Raw genomic sequence first — 21,699 nt, 5'->3', positions numbered from 1 at the left:
GGGGAGGTTGCGTGCAGCAGTCTGAGCAGCTCTAACACCGCATAGCCCTCTTTGGATCGTTTTGTGACTCCCAGTGAAGCTCGAACCCATACTGTGAAAAATTCTTGTCTTACAAATCCTGCTCACATCCAGCTGTGACATAATGCACAGGGACCAACTCAACCTCCACACCTGAGCACATCCCCATTCGGCTCAGTGTGTCAATGGGGAAGCAATTCAAACGATTGAGAAACAGGCTAAATGTGAATATTACATCTCATTTGTCCTCTTTGGTACTACTTCTGTTTTTGTTACAAGAGATTTGTTGTGAGGTTATGATAAATGGGTAAATTTCTTACACGCTGTGTAAGGCTGGGCTGGGTTTGCTGCATGAGCCAGGAAAATGACTGACCTTGATGAATCCCTATAGTATGTGTGGCGACTTCGCTGAGACAGCATGGAGGTGATCTTCTTTCACACAGTTTCCAAGCTGCTAAGGGTTATTTAGTCACACAGTTCTGGAATTACCAGGTACTAGATTCCTTACTAAATAAACAGTGTAGCTCTTTAAAATACAAATAGTTTCTTTTCATCATACCGTCAGTAAGTATAAGGCCAGCAAATAAATGGAAAATACTAAAGAAATATGAGCGGTAGTGGATGTTCCTTTTATCTTCCAGTTTTATTTAGTGTATATTCATATGGTATATTAGTATATGTTACTTAACACTCTTCTGAATGTTCTCCTTTTGGGCTGAACTACCACTTAATCACAGTTATTTGCCTTACTATACTGTATGATAGTTTAAACTCATCTACTTACACAAATTACACATGTATTCACTAAGGTAGGGAGTGTGTCTCAAACATAAGCTGAGAACCATAAGAGTCTATAGAAACTGCTTCAAAGACCTGGCTTTTAAATAGAGCTTTGCTGAATATGTTAATCATGGGACACAACATATGAAACAAAAATAACATAATGCAAAGAATGCGTGAAAGAAATACATATTTTATTTTTTTTTAAACTTAAAGGGAAGAATTTCAATTTTGGTATTTTTAAATTTTTTTAAATGCTGGGAAACATCGATGGGTAGTCAACCTTTTGGGAATAAACTTGACCAAGATTCAGGTGTGAAGTGCTGAGGAAGGAGTGTTGTTCTTACACCTGCAGGTGGAAACATGAACACAAGTTCAGTGCCAAGAGAATAATGGCCAGGGACACAGCCCTTGTTTGACTCTCCAATAACTAATAAAAAGCTGCATTATGACAAATACAAGAAGAAGTTGTGCTTCTTTTGACATCACCTCCAGGTGGACAAGGTGATTACCTAGCCTAGCCTGGTCTTGTTCCACTGTCACACCCATCTGTTGAGGTGAAAAGTTCTTTCCTTTTACAGACTCTGGCCCGTTATCATTTCCTTTGATTATGTTTCTTTCTTTTCTTTCTGTGACCTTTCTTTTTGGATTAACATAGGCTAAAATGTAAATGTAGGAAGCTTATGGTGTAACTGAGAGGTTTACAAAAGCACATTGGCTTTTCTACCTCCTCTCCAGCATTCTCTGGAATAAGAATACACTTATTTGTTCTTTAGACTTGATGTAATCTTTTTAGTTGATGTCTAAACACTACCAGGCATTATAGGATCCTGGCCAATGAGTTGTGCTTGTAATCACTGCTAGACACAAACAGATATACCCAAAGCAAGTCAGAACACAAAACACAACTACACCCATCTGTTTTCTTTAAGTGCAGCGTGTACCAGTTTTTTACCCCGCAAAGCTTTTGTCATTCTTTTAAAATGTAGCTTGTGAATTCAGTAATGTTGAACATGTGCGAACAAATCCTTTTGTGTCAGCCTTAAGAACAAATGGCTTCCTTAATGCTTTATAAGACATGCTTTTGATAGTGTTAGCAATAGGGAGTTAAAGAACTCATTCTGGTTAGCTTATCAAAAGGCTATCTATGAAATTAAGCCATTGCCATGTGTAGATAAGGACACATACTCTTACATCTATGACATGTTACATTTTTTTTGTTCTTCCTTTTCTTTGCTCCCGTCTTTACTTGCTTCTCATACCAGCCTGGTCTCTGCCACAACAGGTTGGTACAAGCCAGAACAACAGCTGAATGCTGGTATCAACGGGGATTTATTTTTAAGCAGCCTGAGGCCTTGTGAAGTCTGCAGCAGTGCCCTGTGCAAGGCCTAGGAAAAGCAAGTTATCGACAGAAGATACTGAGCACAAGCCTAGCTCCTCTGAGGGGCAGTGGGGTGCCTAACGCTGCTCCCGTTTGGGCTTACTTGGCGTGTTAGAAGTTGCCAGAGTAATTACTCTAACTGGACAACACTTCTTCAGGCAAACTTGGTTTTAGGGGCATGGGCAGCCATTTCACTGATACCTCTGGCTTATTACTGACACCCTTTGCAACTGTCCTGGCAGATAAGCTGGAATCTAGTTGCTCTTGTCTTCCTCATTTTTTGTGAGCTATTGTCTGTAGGATAGAGGAGTAAGAAAGAAGCTGATGGGCAAGAAAAAGGGAGTGGTTTAGGTGAGTTATTTCCAATAGAGAAAGACATGGGATCTCCGTACATTGTAGTCCTTAAACTTGAGCCAGGCAGCATAAATACTGGGAACTGTCAAAGGGATGGTTAGTCTAGGAAGGTGTGATCACGGGAGCACTCCAGTGCTACTGGTGGTCACTAGTTCTTGTGAACCATGGGTCCCTGTGAAAGCTGCACAAGTAAGCTGCATTGCTGACCTAAGTGCCGATGACACGAAATTCTCCCTACACCTGCTCTGAACCCATGGGCAGTGCAGGTCCTGCACACCATGGCGTGGGGCCCGTGCCGATGAAAGGCACTAGTAAGGGTGCTGGCTAGAGGGAAAAGTGACACCGCTGTCAAATGCAAATTTCACTTCTCCTTTGGATTGACAGAACCATATGGGTGTTTTCACATATCCATTATTTGGTAAGTGAGAGTGACCAGACAACTTCCTCTCTTTCATACACATTACAAAAAACCCTGTTTCAAAATACCAGAGTAAAACTTCCCTTTGAAGTACAACATTTACTTGAAAACTGCTATGGAAATGTGTGAAGAAAAAGCTTTTATAAACAAAATTCAGATGTTTATCTAAGTGCAAAAGCTAGAGTTGAATATAAAAGACAACGTCATGCTTTTTAAGAGGAATCTGTCTGGATTCTGGAGACATGTCTTTTTAGTTTTATTACTGAACAACAGTGTAATCCTTCATAAAAAAATCTTTTTTGGACTCTCACCAAAAGAACCGAGAAGGGAAGGACCTCTTGCTGAGCAAATCTTAGTCAAGAACAATTGAGTCTTATTGCTATTTGTGTGAGGGCCTTATGGGCACCCAATAGGCCTTAACTGCCATGACCAACCTCAACATCAACCTCAGGCCCTGGAGCGCCATAAGACTGGGGGGGTCCTAGTCTGAGTGTGTATATGTGTGTGTGTGTATGAGTGTATGTGAGTGCCTGTAGGCTGCTCTTAGCTCTGTCTTTTGTGTTTTTTGAGGTTTTGACTGGATTTCTGAGATTGGCCTTGGACACAGCTTGATACCTCATGCTTGTGTCATGATGTCCCCCAGCCATACCTGGGGAACTAAAGTCGTCCACAGTGGAAGACTATCTGTGACACCATTTGTCTCTCAGAAAGAAATCACACAAATTACTTCCAAGTGAATTCAGCCTAATCAGCCCCCCCCCAGAAGTTTCCCAGCTCTGCCCGACAAGGATCTCTTGCGCTTCTTCCCCCAAAACAATTCTGGATCCCACCCTTTCCTTCTATGTATATTTGTCAGGTTACCAAGGCACGTTGTGCAGTGTTATCCTACTACTTTATTGTTATATCAACCTTCCCTTACTACTGCACTCTTCAATACTGTTTTTTTCCTTGCCACCTCACCACATTTCTTGTATTCCTGTAGTCCCATTTTGCATCATGTAGTTCCTGTTCCTCCATATTGTTGTGATGCCTAGAGATTTGCTACAGCACATATTTCTGTGTGCCTTGCTCAACAATTCCCCGGGCATATTGGTACAGCTTTTTCCCTAAACATACCATAGATCTGATCGCTGTTCCCACTCACATTACCACTTTCTTTCTCATTTCCTGTACTGTAAATATATCTTTCTTTTTTAAGAGATCTACACAGAAATTGAATATCCCCTGAGTAAAATCTGTTGTTGTTAACCTGTTAGCAGTCTAACACAACCATAAATACCTCACCTTACCTTATACAAACTTTACCATTGCTAGCCTACCTGCTGTTAGGCTGCTGTAATTTTGGGGTAGAACACAGGATTATTGCATATCATCACTAAAATGCCAGTGCTGCCTGATCTCAGAAATGTCAAAACTTAATGGCCTCTGTTCCTAATAAATATAAATAATCATCGCTGGTTCCCTTTGATGGTGCAGAGGTTCTGGCACTCTATTTTGTAAGAGTTTTGATAATTTGGATTAATCATGATATAAAATGCAAAATTTTTATTTAAGACAAAATTTAAAATAATAAAAAAAAATCAGCCAAGATCAGAAATTAATGAAATTTAAGCAAGGAAACACAGAAAATGTATCCAGACCAGAAAAATTCAGTTCCTCTTTGTTCTGGTTTTCTACCTGTGTGCCTCTAGTTTAAAAACAATGTTTCAACAGTGGTGTTAATGAAGTGAGTTAAAAATACCTATCCTAGTGTGAATAGTGTAAAGTGTTATAAAGTTGAGTGGCTGGTTTTGTGTATGGCAAAACTGGAACAGCATCATATAGTGAGAGAAGACAAAGGTCAATTTTTTACTGTGCAGAAGGGATCACTTTCTTGAACAGAGGGGAAATGAAAAAAGCAGACTGTCTCCTTCCGTACATCACCAAATCTAGGTATCGCCCTTCTAAGACTTTTCCCCTCTAGCTCTTTTTTCAGGATTTGGCTACTGCACTTTAGGCTGGATCAAACTTTCTTGCCTTAAAGTGTTTGTATTGTGCTCTGATCTTCACTTGTGTGCATACTGGCTCACTCATTTTCTCTCCTTGCTAAATTCTGCCCAAAGGTTTTATCTTGAGTGTGCTTCTTTTTTGGTAGGAACTCTCCCTTATCACTGTATCTTTCAAGAAGAGCATTCATTAGACCTATCGGTTGCAACAAGACTCAACACAACCAGTAGTGACTCTTCACTGAGGTGCTCTCTCTTGAGCTGTGGAAACATGTTAAATCAGCTGCTCCCTTTCCCCCATTTTCTGTAGGAAATGGCGCAACAATTTGTGTTTGTCCCCTTCACATTGGTGTCTCTTGGTCACCCTAACTAGGCCTGACCGAGGAAGCAACACAACCTCCCCTTGAAGATCACACTTTTATTTCTCACTCCTAGGAAGGAGGGCAGCCGCAGCGCTGTGTAGGTGCCTTGTAAAGCAGGAGGCCAGCTTTCCCTCACCGCCTGTATTGCCAATGAAATGAGAAGCTCCTCCAGAGCAAGGTTTAGAGGAGACATCTGACCTGACACCCCGAGGCAGCGGTTGAGACGGCCTGTTCCTCCCCTGGTAGCCTTGTGAAGGCAGGCACTGTGAATGAATCTGCTGGTTTGCCTTATGAGAGATTCTCACAGAAGCCTGGTTTTTGGCATTTTCCTCTTGCTGTTCCAACTGACGTGCTCCTGCAGATGTCACTAGCGCTACACGGTATCTTTAAACCTTGCGAATCCATGGGTTTTTCAAAAGGTGCCATTTGTATGTACAATCCTGCATGATATGACACCAGCACCTTTCTGCTAGAAACACCACCAGATGTGTTATATTACATCTAATATTTAGTCTGCTGCAGAAAAGATTAGGGGTAGGGCTTATTACCTTGGCAGAGACTTCAGTCATACAGATAAGTCAGTGCAGGACTTCTTCCTAAGTTGCCCTGAATAGAAAATACCTTGTGCTCTCCATTTAAAACAGAGCTGTGGAAAGGGAGAGACATGCTGAGCTGACAGGAGGTCCTCGGCATTGGCTCATTGAAAAAATGTGTCCTCTCCTCTGATAGAAAAGGCTTTGTTCTCACGGTTGCTTTAAGGCTCTTCTGACTGTGGGCTGCTGCTAAAGCAGCCGTCCGCCTCTCCTACCCTTCCTGCTGTGGCTGCTGCCCCGCGCCCGGCCTGGGGGAGGGTCCGTGCATCGGACTTCGGTCTAGGGGCTGATGCAGGAGAGAAGGAGCCGTTCTCTGCCTGGCTGGCTAGCTTAGGGTGAGTGCCTTACCGAGCTTACCACAGCAGCACGGAAGCGCTAGCTGCTGGCGTAACAGAAGAGGCGAGACCTCTCTCCCTTTGTTAGCAGCTTACTTTTGGGTCAGCTTAAGGTAACGGTGAAGCTGCAGCTTTGGATACGAGTACTTGGATATGTTTCTCAGTCATTTTCTGGAGATCAGAGCTTTAGCTTGGCTGTCTTGGTAAACCTCCAGTGACTTTAGCAAAGTTGTGCTAAACCAGGACGGAGTAAGACTTTGCCTCATCTGTACGGTGGACAACTGCTCAGCTGGGCTGTTCGGGATGGAGGACTTCCCCAGCAGGATAGATGTCAGTTCCGCTGCTTTCCCTGGTGTGCTAAGGGTCTTAGCAACTTTAGCTCTGTCTTGAGCCCTTTGTTTGGCGGAAGCTGTCTGTAGCTGTTAAAATTAGTGGTGTTCCCTGCTGAGACATTTACATTCAACTGTTTCTGCCACTTCTAACAACTGACTGCAAGTAGAATCAGTCCTCAAGTATACACAAAGTATGTCAGTGCAAATGCCTGTGTTACAGGACATGAGCCAAATGAATTTCTGGAATAATGCCATGGAAGTTAATGGGTACAGCCTCTGAAGTTTAACTGTTTGCATGATTTGTATTATGTTTCAGTAATAATGTCTGGTGTACATAGATCAATCAGTTTTCAACCTGTTCTACTGTTGCTGTTTCAGGTTAACTCATTGCCTGGCTTTTCTGGTATTGTACTGACAGACATGCTGTTTTTCTTTTCTGTTCTCTGTCGGTGGGTCGTTCACACTGGTTAATGTCACAATGCGCGTGGTTAATTTTTTCATTATTATAGGTCAGGTTTCCTTTGCCATGTTCTGCCTGGGCACGTTGCCCCTTTGCACCAGACCACAGGGCTAGGTGTATCCTGATAGAGAGCAAACAGCACCGGCCTCTGACTCGCCCCCTTTTACAACCTTGCACCTGGTGTTGTACCCTTCCTCTCTACCATGTTGAGGGAGCTGGAAATAGGGTCCTTTGAAGAGCTGTGTGTAAATGCTCATTATTTTTTTCTTGATGAAGAATGGTAATATTATCTTTTAAAATATTCCTCCCATCTAGCATGCAGGTTTATGTCTTGCTTGCCACTTGAATCTGTGCATATAAGAGACTGAAGAAAGGAGAGTTTAAACCAAAACCAAGGAAAAAAGCTGCTTGAATTTCCTTCAGAAATTCTTGCCATGTCCAGAGCTTAGGCCCTGCTCTCTGTGCAAGTTATTTCTTGAGAAGACATTAGATTTGTTGCTCCTTGGTATTGTGGGAGGGCACATCTGCACAGGGAGGAAAAACAGGAGATTAGGATTAAATTTATTCCATCTTTTGAGCCTTAAAAGAGAGACTTGAACTCCATTGGAGAGCCCGTGTGGAGAGCAAATCACCAAGGTATTAGACCTGCAAAAACATGTGATGCTGAGCTGAGGAGCTGCTTTGGCGTTTAAAATATAGAATAAATCCACGACCAACTTGGAGAGGGCAATGAGTTTTCAGATGGAGCTAAGGAGGTTTCTTTTGGTCTCTTGCTGACCAGGGCAGGACTTATTAGGGAAAAACTCATGTCTAATTTGATTGGGCTCACAGGCTGAAATCAGCGGTTTCACTGACACTCATACTGATGGGACTTCAGGCTTCCAGTGGCAATGGGAGGTGGGAGGTGAATGACACTAAAACTGTAGTGTCCTCCATTTGAGGAATGATTGTGTGTTTTGTTCCTTTTGCACTGGGGTGCTGGGGCCAGTATGATTGGTCAGCTCCAGGGGAGCTTTGCTACTAATTTAGCAAAAATATTGTCTACTTTTTTAACTGTTTGACCTGGAATATCGAGCAATAAAATGCATTTTATGTACGAGTGCTCCAGTGGGTAAAAATACATAATCTCTTTTATGGATGGATAAAAGACACATAGATTAGCATACGTAGACTGCTGGCATATCCGAATGTAATGTGTTGAATTGTACTTCTGTTTGGACCCCACAAATCTTGAAAGGCAGAAAGGAGAAGCCTGAACCAAAGGGGGGATGTGAGAGGGAGTAGTTAGTTGCCTATTAAAAACAGCAAAGAGGCAAAAGCCCTCTGGTTTTGGTAAAGACCTTGAGCCTGAATGTCTCTTCTCACATAGCTTCTTAGATGCTAGAAAGGTCTGTCTGAAGATCAGCTGAATCAATTACCACAAAGAGATCTAGCAGACTTCTTTGGATGTATTTTTCATGAGAGAGGGAACCAGTAGATCAACAGGTGCGATTCAGTGCTATGCTATATCCAGTTCTGGGCTGCAAAAGATCTGACAGGTTAAACAGGGTCTGTCTTTTTTTTTCCCCAAAAAAATTGCTAGTTTTTTTTTTTTTTAGCTAAGTGCCTTTTAAAAAGGTTATTAGTAACATGAGTGTAGTTTATTAGATTACTGGGGTGAAAAAAATAGTTTCTCTAATTTTTGACATGTCATCTGTGTAAAGAAATATCCAGAGAGGGAAAAGTGTGTGTTGGACTTTTGCACTGCTGATAATATCACATCTTTATGGTCAGGTCGAGGAGAGTGGACTACCTTACCCGCTGTGGAGCAACTCAAAGTCTCGTAGTGATTAGTATTCCTGGAGCGAGTCTGTTTATTTCTTGCACTTGAAGCCACAAAATGTTCATATAGGCCATCGCCTCCTCTCCTTCCTCCCCCCGATCCTCCCAAAGCACAAACCACTGGTGTAAGAGTTCCTGTGGGCGCTTTTTGGTGGACCTTGCTGTTAGGATCTTTTCATCTCGGATTGTCTGTCTTTCTCGCTTCAGGCCATTAGCCTCTGCCTTGTCCCCTTTGACTGCCCTACATAATTCCTGCCTCTCCGTGGCTCTTCCCAGTTTAGATTTATTAATTGAAAGGAAAGCTGCCACCACGGCCCGGCCACCTGAAGGGCTGCTGGTGAGCCTGCGGTGGGGCAGCAGCTTGCAAAGAGAAGTGCTGCGTTTCAGACTGCCCCGGTGGCTCTTGCCGTCAGCTCTGCTTTGCTGGCAGTCAGGGCACTTCGCGTCCAATTTAGCTTTTCTAATAGGTAAAAAGGGCTCCGCAGCTATGAGGTGAATTTGAAAGCCGTGCACTGCCCCAGAGCGAGGGGGGCAGAGATGCGAGGTGGGAAACACGGCACCATGCCCAGGAGGCACCTTTCAGGAGCTGGGTACCCTGTGCACGGGGACCGGGAGGGCCCAGCCTGCCGGGGTGCTAGTTCTAAATCGTCTTTGCCTCATCGCTCTCTACAACTACCTGAAAGGGGGTTGTGGGCGAGGTGGGTGTTGGTCTCTTCTCCCAAGTAACTAGTGACAGAAGAAGAGGAAATGGCCTCAAGTTGCGCCAAGGGGAGGTTTAGATTGGATATTAGGAAAAATTTCTTCACTGAGAGAGTGGTCAAGCATTGGAACAGGCTGCCCAGGGAGGTGGTGGAGTCACCATCACTGGAAGTGTTCAAAAAATGTGTGGACATGGCACTTGGGGACATGGTTTAGTGGGCATGATGGTGTTGAGTTGGTGGTTGGACTTGATAATCTTAAAGGTCTTTTCCAACCTTAATGATTCTGTGATTCTGTTTCCAGACTATAATCTGTTTATTTGCACATCAAGGGTGAGTGTGGTTGAAGCGTTTGCTTGAAGGGTGAAGCAAAGAGACACAGGCCACCACAGAAAACCTTTGGCTGAGCACACACGTTGGCTGGATCCTTAGCCTGCTCCATCACTCCTGCAACTGTTGGGGTGTATGAAGGTGCTGCGGTCCCTTTTCCCTGCTGAGCTGTGAATTCCCCCTCCATTGCAATGTTCAGGGTGGCTCCAGCAGTGGGAGCTGCTAGTCCTTTAAAGTTTCTTGTCTTTTCTTCTTTTCCTTCTCTCATCCTTAACTGCTCAGGACATCTCTTCAGTGCTGGGGGAAACAAAATTCTCTCTCCATCTGTATGGTTTTGTTAGGGGAACAGAAAGAATCAGCAAAGCTACCCTTTATTTACGACAAAAGATGTGATAGGAGGAAGTACAAGGCTACTTAACACTAAGTAAGGAAAGAGAAGTTTCTCTGGAAAATGAGGGAGGATTTGAAAAAGAAAGAAGATGACTAACTGCAAGCCTATTTATGTTTCACAATGTTGGTGACTATTGTGCAATGTGTGACTAAAACCCCACTGAAGGAAAACGTAATGATAGAATGCAGTTATTCATACAAGCTTCAAATACAGTGGGATGCATTCCTTAGTCACGAAAAAAAACCCGGCATGTTATCATTTTATTATGCTTTTTTATAGTGGTCACTAGCCTCATAAATGAGAAAAAGGGGTGTCTGCAATGCTGAGAGTAAACTATCTCTGAAGCTTGAGCCTTCACACAGATGAAGACTGTCTTTGTGAAGCCAGCAGAGCACTTCATTCAGTCATGACATTTCTAAAGTCTCAAAACTTTTCAGTAATATGAAGTTCATACTTTTATTTACATACTGAAGTTTAATAAATATTGATCACATTAATGCTTGATACAGGAACACAGGGAGTTTAAGTTCCTTTATTTTAAGGTGAGCTTAGGTGAGCTGAGTGTAAGGTGATTTAAGAATTTAGATCAGTAGAAAATAATAAATTGTTTTTAAACATTTAACACACTTAGCTGCAGGTTTGCAGGTCATCCCTCACATATTATAAACATTTTAAGGCTTCCTCGTGTAGCAGAGGTTGCTTCCAATCCAGCATGTTTCAAAGCTGACTTAGTTATGTCCCTCTCAAAGTGATCTACACCACTGAAATGACTGTTACCCAAAGTTTAATTTTTCCCTCCAAATATTCATGCGTTTAGGGATGCCGTAAGCAGTTTTCTTATGGCTTGGTCTTGCAGTGTGACCCTTGCAGGTAGACTGTGCCAGTCCCTGAATGGAGCTCTCCTGCTCCCTGTTGTTTCCAGCTTCTCTGAGAGTGGTCAGCTGGGAGAAGAGGCTGAAGGGGCCAGGGGTAACGCTTCATATAATTGCAGTATGATTTTGGTTGGAGGGGACCAGTGAAGGTCATCTAGTTCAAGAGAGAGCGCTTTAAATACATAAACAAGTTTTACCTTTTTTTTCTGGTCATTTCTTTCCCTATATTAGTTTTTTTGATTCTCTGGGGAAGTGAATAGTAAGTGAAAGCACAGATAAGTACAGCGCTACAATTCACAATTGCTTTCCCGTTGAAGAGACTTTTAAAGAAAGACAAATTTTAAACATTCCCCAGAAACGGGGAATGTTTCTGAAGCAGCGAAATGGGAATCGCTGTGCATGGGATCCACCACAGTGTGGTACTCACCTCCCCACCGCACGCTGCCCCATCAGAGGGGGTAACGGGCTGCCGTGGGTCCAGGGCATGCTGTGAGCAGCCAGCAGCACCTCCTGCCACCTCACCTCCTGCCTGCCACTGCTGGCAGGTCCTTCTTTGGTTCACGAGTTACGTGATAACATACTCGCTGTTTAGTGAAAACGGGGCATTAAGGTGGCAAGTATTAAAAGTGGTAGTGGACACATCATGAAAAACAACTTTTTTCTCTCTTTCTTTCCAGGGCTTTGCCTACGTTTACTACGTCAACGTCTCCCAAACTTTGTGCACCTACAGAGCACTGTGAGCCATCACAATTTCTTTCACAACCTGGTCAGCTTTAATAAAGTTTTAATTAAAAAGGCTATGCCCTATTACAATGCTACAGATGGGGAAACTGAATCAAAGAGTGGGTGAGTGTTTGACTCTTGTCCAACTGATTTAACTGGAAACAGAATTGGGCTCTTCGCATCTTCTCTTACTCACATGGGAAGTCCATGTTAACGGCTAGTAACATCCAGCCTATACCTATACCAATAACTGTGTATTGCTGCTGGGCTTTATTTCCATTCCTAATGTTATTAACTTATTCATGTGATAAATTATTTTCAGGATAATATTCATTGACATTAAAATACAGGCATTTTTGAATACAAATTATGTGAAGTATTAAAATGACCCACTTAAACTGGTTCTCAAGTAACCTTGCATTTAATTGCCATTTCGCAAAATTAGTAGTAATGCCAGTTTTATGCTGTATTTCTTAACGTCATAAAATTTGAATAATTTGATTTGAAAGTTAGTTCAGATCACATGTTTTATGTAAAACCATAGCAATGCTCTTTGAGAAGCACCAAGTGGTACCTGAGGAAATAAAAACAACCCTTGAGTGTCTGACATTTCCCCACTCTCAGGTCACTTTGTTGGGCTGCCCCTTCTCAAATGCCCACTACTCATCCTGAGATGTAATTAGCTTTCTGTCTCACAACTCTTCTTGGAAGCCTTTGCCTGGGATGTAAAACTTTTGCAGCTTGTTTTCCTTTCAGCGTAAATTTACTCTTGACCGCTTTGTATGCATAGGTTCTGTGCCAGTGTTGTCTTTTATTTTAGTTAGGTCTCCTTTCCCCAGGCTGCTTCTCACAGCCGCATCCCCAGTCGGCCACCCCTCGTTAGGCTGAACAGTCAGACGTCTCACATCCATTTTCGTAACCTTCCTGCTGACCTCTCTGCGCCTCTTCCAGCTGGAAGGTATCTCCCTGAAACGTGGGTGACCGGGATTGTGTGCAGTTTTCCATATGGTATCACCTGGGCCTCGTACAAAGACATGAATGCTTCCCTATTTTTACTGGAAATACCTCCCCTGCTGCCTTCATAGTTACGTTTTCAAAAAAAAGCAATTGAGTGAGTCTGGCAAGGTCTACCTTTAGTAAACCCATGTTGCATTTTATCCCATATTGCTTTTACCTCTGCATCATTAATTAGGATCCCCACAGGATGCTATTTTAAAGCCTAGCAAGCTATTCAAGTGGCTCTAATAGACCTGTAAATATGGGTCAATTTTTTCACCTTCTTAATCACAGGTCATACCCTTACTCTTCCCCAGTCCTATGGCACTGTCCACAACTTGATTACTTTATCAAAGAGATTTACTAACAGACTTGAAAAATCATCTGACAGAGCTTTCCTAACTTAAAGCGGGATGTTTCTTCGTCCTTCCTATCTGAGCACACTGGTCACCTTTGTCTTAGGGAAGCTGTACATTTTCTTTGTATTCAATATTCAGTTTGGCCGACTTACCTATGCTTTTGTTCTTTGAAATCAATGACAGTTCTTAAAAAGCATTTTTGCTGTGTTTTACATTTAATGTAATCTGAAACAGTTTGTAATAACTCTGTAAAAAATATTTTCTATGATCAGCTGTCTTGTATAGTGCCTTTAATATGAACCAAACTAAGTCTAGACTATGATCACCTCATGTTTGTTGAATGAAGGTTGCTGAGGATGAAGACACTTGTTGGCCATCTCAGCTAATGGTATTGTCAGACTACACTACCGTTAGAAGTATTTCATTGCTAACCTATATCTAGGCTACCACAGTTTGCCATGATAACATTTCTGACAGCACTTATGTCTCAAACAACCTTAGTAAGATATTTGGGCTTACCCAAGTGTGGTGGTGGAATTTAGTGGCTGATCATTGGAAAATGCCTTTGTCCCCCAACAGTGATTTTTTTTGTCCTCAAGCTTTTCTTGTATATTGGTGCCATCTTTCTTTCTTATTATGGCTTCCTTATATAACTGCCTTATAAATGTCAGGTTATTTTTTAAATTTCATGGTGAAATTCAGTGATCTCAAGAACAAAAACAAAAAAACCCCTAACTATACTCATCTCAGGAATAATATTGCATGCTTTAAAATATGCCTTTGCTGTGGGTTTTGGAAAAATCAGTGAGGCCAAGCATATTGTATAAACTATGTTAGAAGTGTTCTCAGTTGTCAAAGTAGACTTCTTTTATTTATGGCTTTGATTAGCTGTTACTCAGTTTGGGGACATAGGGAAAATTTGGGAAGAGTGGAAGCCCATAATGAATGGCCAGGAGAGCACATTTTTCTAAAACGAAAAAAAAAACACCAACCAGACTATTCTATAAGCAAATGTGCCCAATGGAGATAGTCCAGACAACTGCACCTGGACACCACCTGGATATAATTAAGGTCCCAGAATGGAAGATGTGTTAAACTAGATGCCAGGAAATTTAACACTGTCTCTCCTTTATTCACCTGCTGTAAAGGGATGGCAATTGCTCTGAGCTACATAGTGCAGTAGCATGGACCCATAGGACTCTGAATACCTCTGAGGAAGATCTCTTTCTTTCAGCTCTATCAATCAGTCCGTCTCTCTCTCTCTTTATATATATGCACTGGATTTTCACTGCTCCTCTACCCTACAAGAAGCCACCAGACACAAAAGATATTGCTATGGCATACACTGGCTGTGCAAGAAGGAACTCCTTTGGCTCTCTCCCATGCTCACATCCGTGGGCCAGGCACAGTCCCTGTGTGTCTCCTGTTCTCCTTGAAAGTGTTAATTCTTCTTAAAACAGCATTCATCATGTCGTTTCTTTCTCTCACCCATTGCTAAGTTAGTTATTTCTCAATGCATCATTCAGCACCAAACTTCAGAAACGCTCATTTCGTGTGCTGCTTTACTATCCTGAAGTGGAGAAAACACAAGAAAGTTTGCAGACATTTGAATTTGGGCTATTCAGAAGCTGACTTGGTTGAAATAAAATGTAATGCTTAGGCTGAAAAAAGTGAAGGGGAAAAATTAAGTTCAACAATGCCGAATATAACAATCAGTTGATTAAAAACTAACATAGTGCCTTCATTAAATGTTAAAAATCACTGTTGAAACAGTATTAGCACAGCAGGGTTGTGAAGAGCCAGAGGTAAATAATGAGTCAGAGCAACTAGGCCTCAGCAGGAAAAAAAAAGGTATATTTCCCCTTATTGTGATCAGAAACTGGCCTCATTTATCTTCAAAATTGCACCTAATCTCATTGTCATTATCATCATATGTAATGTTGCTAAGTTCCTATAGCAAAAGTAAATGGAAAAAAAAGGGGTACAAGTAAAGACTTTCTATATATTATTATGTTTTATTAGTTTTGTAGAGGAACTTGGGACAGGAGACTGTTGCAATAGACAATGCAAAGGGTGACTCTGTCCCCGATTGACTTTCTGACCCAATGCTGCAAGGGAGGGACAAAGGGAGAGGCAATCAGATATTATCACGATTTCTGTAACTGGAGGTTGACAGACAAGCTGGACCGAGATTTGGCTGTGCTAGGTGCTTTATAATCACAGGATTATCTGGTCCTTGCCTGAAGAAGTGTTAACAGCCTTGATACTCATGCAATAATATAAAATAAGTACATGAAGAACATCTCAGCTATCTGAGACTGACTGTCAACATTCAGAGATCCTGGAAGAGGTGGGTCTTGAAGAAGGATCTAGAGTGGTGGGTCAGACCTATCTTGTTTATCTCTCTGGTGCTGGATTCAGTATTGTTCCTCATTAACAGAATATATGGTAATACATAAATATGTGGTGATACATATGTAAGAGCAATAGAAATGCTGAAATCTGTGCCAGTGCACAGGTTCTTCTGGTACCACTCTCTCTCCTTTGGGGCTTAAATCTCCCTGATGTGTGGTTTTGGTATCTTTGTTAGAGAAGCTGGGAACAGCCTGGGGACTCAGTGAGTCACCAGCATTGCGGTGGGGTGAGCGTGCTCCAGGAGAAAGTATCAGTGTAGAAGAAGGTGTGAAAAGGAGAGAGGAGGGAGCATGAGGTTAATTTTGCTGCTTATGGCTCAAAAGGGGAAGAAAAACAGAGGAGTGAGGCCCTTGGGAAAAGGAGGACAGGCAGAGGGTGTCTGCACTTCAGGAAGCTTCGCCCCGGTGCAGCAAAGGACTGTAAGGCAGGAGATGAACTCGAAATGGGGATCAGCATAAGGGGACACAGCTACAAAGGTGTCATGAGGTCTATTTTGAATGGACACAAGAAGTGATGTGTATCTTGGATTTTACTTCAGCGAAAAGCTGTTGTGATCAATGTAAATGATGATGAAGGATTCAATCATGTAGATGGACATGTTTGTGTTTTAAAATAAATTTGAAATGACCGTATCCTTGGATACAAACAACGTCTATATGGCAGGAAAGAGGGCAGTGGTGTTACGATTTTCCCTATCACAGGGAATAAACGCTGAGCATTCTCACATATAAGACGTCTGTGTAAAAAAGGAAACCAATCTTCTTTCTTTGTGTAGAAGCATGGCTCTATTCCCAGCCAAACTTTCATGATACAAGCAAAGTTAGAATAAAAGAATATCAAATTGACTAAAGAAGAAGAACGCAGGCACAAATAAGTCTTGAAATATGTATATCTGGGCAGAGTATGAATGTTTAAAAGATATTAATATACCCTCTGAGAGATGAGGAAAGGTTCTGCCATCTCCTATTATCTGGCTTAGTAGGCTGAATAAGTGAATAATTCAGAGAGCAAAGTTTCTCCAATGCATGAGTCACCTAGACTCCAAACCATTAGCATGCAGCCAAGGCACATTGAAAAAGGAGAGTTCATCCACACTGGTTTTAGAAACTGCTCCACTCAGTGGGGAAATAAATCAGTTTTTCCTCAGTTAGCACAAGATCTGAATAACCATCAATTCCCTCCACAGTATCTGCAGCACAAATGGTATCACAGATGCTTGATTGTGGGTATAAATTAGCATATTATGCCCATAGGGGGAGGCTAGATGATGATGGCTTAGTAGCTGAAGCCTCCTGGCCTCTGGGAAAGTGCAAATGTAATGTCAGATGACTCAGTCTGCCAGGTGAGGAAGAGGGGCTGTGCCTCCGTGAAAGAAAAAGGTGGAAAGTGAAGACATATGGTAGAGCTGTGTCTGTGGTCATAGATGCAGTGGGTACCTGACAACAACACTTCCTGTCATTTAGAGGGGAGGGAAAGCCCTCAGCACCTTGGAAACTGAAAGGGATGAGAAGAAACGATGGAGAAGTATCTGGGTAAAATGCCACTGCATGCTAGGTCTTTCCTCTTACCTACTGGCCCCTCCTGGAAGAAGGGATATGACAACTACTTGGCAGCTTTATGAGTTAAAAAGAGTTGTAGGAGCTATCTGTGGAAATTCAGATCCTTGTTTCACCTCCATCTAGAAGGCAGTATCCATGACTGAAGGTCCTGACATAATTTAAAAGTAAAAGACAAAACAGGCTAGAAAGTCAGCAGATTTGCAGATTTTTCCTGGCTGCAGAGAGTTAGGGAGATGCTGTAACATCACATTGGTGCCAGACCAAGCTGAATATGGACTTCCTTAAGAATTGCAAGTTATTGCATACCTAAGCAAAATATTTCAAGTTCCCCACTCACACCCCAGTAGAACATCACGAGCCCGTGAAGGGCTGCTGGGCTAAATATGCCAGGAGTCAGTAGGATCATGATGGCAAAGAGCAACAAGACATAGACTTTACTGGTGTTTCAGTGGCATCCCGTCACAGCCCCACTTCTGGTTCTTAGGGATAATAAGCAGCATCAGTGCAACACAAGATCAGGAGGGGGGACCAAAACCCAAAACCAGCCCAGCACTGCAAATCACCGCACCAGTCTGGCTGGGCTGCTGTCTTCTTTCCTGTAGTTGATTTCTCTTATTGCATGTTCTCACAGCAGGTTTTCCTCCCTGTTTTTTTTTTCTATTCCCATCCTTTTTGTTCTTGCCACTCACACTTTTTCTCTTTTACAAAGAAGAGTTTGATTCCTATAAAACTTCCAACACTCAGCACCTCTCTCCTGGTGGCCTGTTGTTGGTGAGGCAGCATCTGCATAGTGCCAGGTGGGATCCTTTGTCAGCGACTGACAGGAGATGCTGCTGCTGCTGGTAGCTATTACTCACGCGAAAAGGAAGGCGATGCCGAAGCCAGGTTGTTAGAGAACCACGCAGCTCTTTCCTCACACGGGGAGGACAAGCCTATGGATTTCTCCTCCCTTGCTGCCTGCCGGCATGGAGCTGTCAAATATCGCCCGTGCTCTGACACCCCAAGCAGCAGCCTGGCCTCCCCGCCTCGGCCACCCCTGCCGCCTCTGCTGCGCAGAGCTGCTGCTCCGTATTGTTGAGGCACTGGCATTAATTTTGGCACCCGCCTATGGCTGACAGCCGTAGCCTGTCTCCAGGAGTCCTGGCCCATCACCGCTGCTGTCGCTGACCCGGGCCCCTCGCCGGAGCTGCTGAGGGCCTAGCAGCAGCTGGTGTCCTGGGGGCTTTTCCCTGTTAGGCTTGGGGCGGGAGGGCAGCAGCAGTAGCCAACACTGTAAAACAAGAGACTTGGGTAAGGAGGTTGTTCTTACAGGCTGGGTCAGTCCATCTTCCACCGCAGCTGCTGAGCGAGGAGTGGGAAAGCAGAGTCCGTCCTCCTCCTCCTCCTCGGCCTCCACACATGGAGCAGGCGCAGGTGCCCTGCAATGGGAGTAGCTCCCTGGTGAGGACAGGAGTATGTCCCTCCGCCTGCCTGCCAGGGCAGCCAGCAACACTAACTACGGAAGTGGCAGTGCTAAAAAGCCATTTTATCGTCACGAGACCCGTGGGGTGTCACTGGGAAGGGGGAGTTCCTCACCTCTGGGGTGTGCACCCGCAGACGTGCCTCTGGAAGTGGCACCTGCGCAGGCTCTCCTGTGCCGTCAGTCACCTGCTGGTGCCATCTCATCCAGGGTAGCTCCAGCTGTGCTCAGGTGCTCGTGGCATCTGTTGCGTTAAGAGGCAGAGCAATTTGGCAGAAACTAAACCCCCTTGCTTTCCAGTTGATCCTCAGATATCAGAGGGACTGGGGGTGGCTGAGTTTAGGTTCTGAATGATGCCCAAAGTCAGCGTTAGTAGTCCGGTCGCGCCCATCGCCTTCGTTGGACTATCACAGGTCCGGATGCACTACTGACATCGCACTACCTGCTCAGCCGGACACCTCCTGAACTCACACGGCCGCACTCAGAGGTACGGTCGCGTTCAGGGACAACACACACACACTGAGTCAATCCATAGTGCGATTTATTGAAGCAACAGACACACAGGTTCTTTGGATTGCTGGCGATAAATTCACTGCCTACAAAGCACGTGCAAATGCCAAAAATATGAGTAACACCGCTTGGCTATAAACGCGTTAAAAGATGTAAAGTGACTCTATAGAGATTTCTAAGTTTCCCGGGGAGGCACTTGGTATGACCAAGTGTTCGAATCTTACCCAATGGCATCCCAATGGGGGGGAAGAGAGGCTCAGCCCGTCGACTGATCCCAGAAGAGTAGTACACGACGATGGTACCTTCCATAACATCCAGCTCTTAAAACACTATTTTATAGTGTTTTACTTTGCAGGTGGAGCTTGCGTGACTCCAGTCATACATACCTTTATCAGGATTGGTGCAGAATTCTCTCGCTTCGCGTTTAAAGGTACAGACTAGGAAAAATTCAGTGCGCACGCTCATTGAGGAGGGGTCGCACCTTGGGAGGTGGGTAACTTTTGAGAGGGGTGTGCATTTTAGTATTATAATGATATTATAATAAGCAAAGTTCAATCCAAGTACAACATTTCATCAAAGTTCACAGGTCACTGACCCAGGGCATCGCACGTGCAGCTTATTAATGTACACACTGTGTGCCTTTAAATTCCCTTGTTCACAGAGCGTGGCCGCGACATCTCCACTCCGCTCCACTCCCCATGCAATCTCTCCCAGAGTCAGCACGCCAAGTTCCCCTGATGTTGCCAACATCTAGGGTTGCCTAGGGAATTGCCATGGTACAGACTCGTTGTACACTAGCGCTACGTTCCACCCTGTTTCAATGCTGTTCTTAGAGTGTAAATTTCCAAAGTGCCCCTCAGCGATTACTCCACAGCATCCCCAAAATGTTCACTCCTAGTCAGGAACCCATCTCCAGGATTTCTAGAAAGAAAGCAATTCTTTGGAGGTATGAGGAGGGCTGGAGCAAGGCTGGGCCAAGATGGATGTCCCAGGCACTGTTGTGAGTCACATACAAATGCGAGAAGCAGACAACGATTTGGAGTGAGATTGCAAGCTTCTGCTCTAGCAGGAGGCCCCAAGGGGACCTGTCCTCCCTCAGATCTACCATGTGGCAGGAGGAGGTGGCCACACTAACGTCCTGGCAATGTCTTCAACCGGCCCCAAGGATGGAGATCTTACAAGAACAGGGTGCCCCTTCCATGTCTTGATGTTGTAGGGAATGACCTGTAAGAGCGATTTTTATTTCTCAATTAGTTATTGATTTTCTTCCAATTCACTGACACTCCTGAATGTCCCTGGGACTACTGAGAAAACTAGAAATAAATCTACAAGTTACCTTAATTAATTATCTGTTGTCTTCCTCTCGGGAACGAAGAAGACACTTCTCAATGTTCATGGGTTATGGATTCCTCTCTCAGCATCCATGTAACATAGTTAAATGTTAGAGCTATGATACCTACAGTGCAGCCAAGGATGATGACATTGGGAAGTGGCTTCTCATGTAGTTACTCTGGTCCTTGATCTTTAATGCACAAGCATTAAAGTCTTTAATGACTCAGGCACACGGAGCCCTTCTCTCTCCTTTATGATGGCATTTTTCCACCTGATGAGTACTTTTACTACTAGTGATCTTACAAGAGGAAAGGTTAGTGTAGGAGTTGTGGTAAATTGCCTTGAAGGGCTTGTAAGCAGTACTATTGCCAGTAAATTCATGTTCTTGGAAACACTGAGGTGTTGCTGTATAAGGGATCTTGCAGGCAAGGGCGATGATGAAGGGCTGCTTTGTAGCAGGAGAGCTGAGCTAGCGCAGCCGCAGAGCCCTCCCGCACAGGCAGAGCTCACAGGCAATGGGCTGTGCTGCAGAGGGAGGAAGGTGAGGAGGGAAGGACACTGAGAGTGGGCTGGGGCTGCCCCAGGCACCGCTGCTGAGCGGAGACTACTGCCTCAACTTGCCTCCCATCACTCCTTCACAGGAGCTTTTGCTAGTACAGCTAATCCTGCTCTAGGGATTTACCAGGCATAAAAAACAGGAATAAAAGTGTCACTGCTTAAACCAATGTGGTTCCACAGATAGAGGTTTCCAGTGCAGATTTAGCCTCAGGTCAGTTTTGTAAGGGTCGCTCTTGTCATCATTTACACTAAAGCTGGACTGTTGGGGAAGAGAAGTAAGAGAGGTTGCAGCATCATTGATCCTTTGATTTTTGCCTGTTTCCCAGTACTCACTATTTTAGAGCCAAGGTTCCAGTGATAGGCAGATATCAGGAGAATCACAACATTTGGTGAAGATTTACAGCCACAGTCTTAAGGTTTGAAATAGGGCGGAGACAGAAAAATAACTCCAAACCAATTCCACTAATATGGGACTACACCCCATCACTTTTTTGGGTTTCAAGTGTTAGTGGCCAGAGGCATGGAGATGACCTTTTCCTTCCAGAAATACCCTCTCCCCACTCACCAAAATATTTTAGCCTGCATTCTTCGCGCGGTTTCTAACCCCAAGTCTCCTCCCTGGCTGAACCACCACTCTTCTTTTTTGATGGCCTTTAGT

The sequence above is a fragment of the Phaethon aethereus genome (genome assembly GCF_964289735.1).
Source record: "Phaethon aethereus genome assembly, chromosome: 2".
Lineage (NCBI taxonomy): Eukaryota > Metazoa > Chordata > Aves > Phaethontiformes > Phaethontidae > Phaethon > Phaethon aethereus.
Note: the sequence above shows the minus strand (reverse complement) of the source record.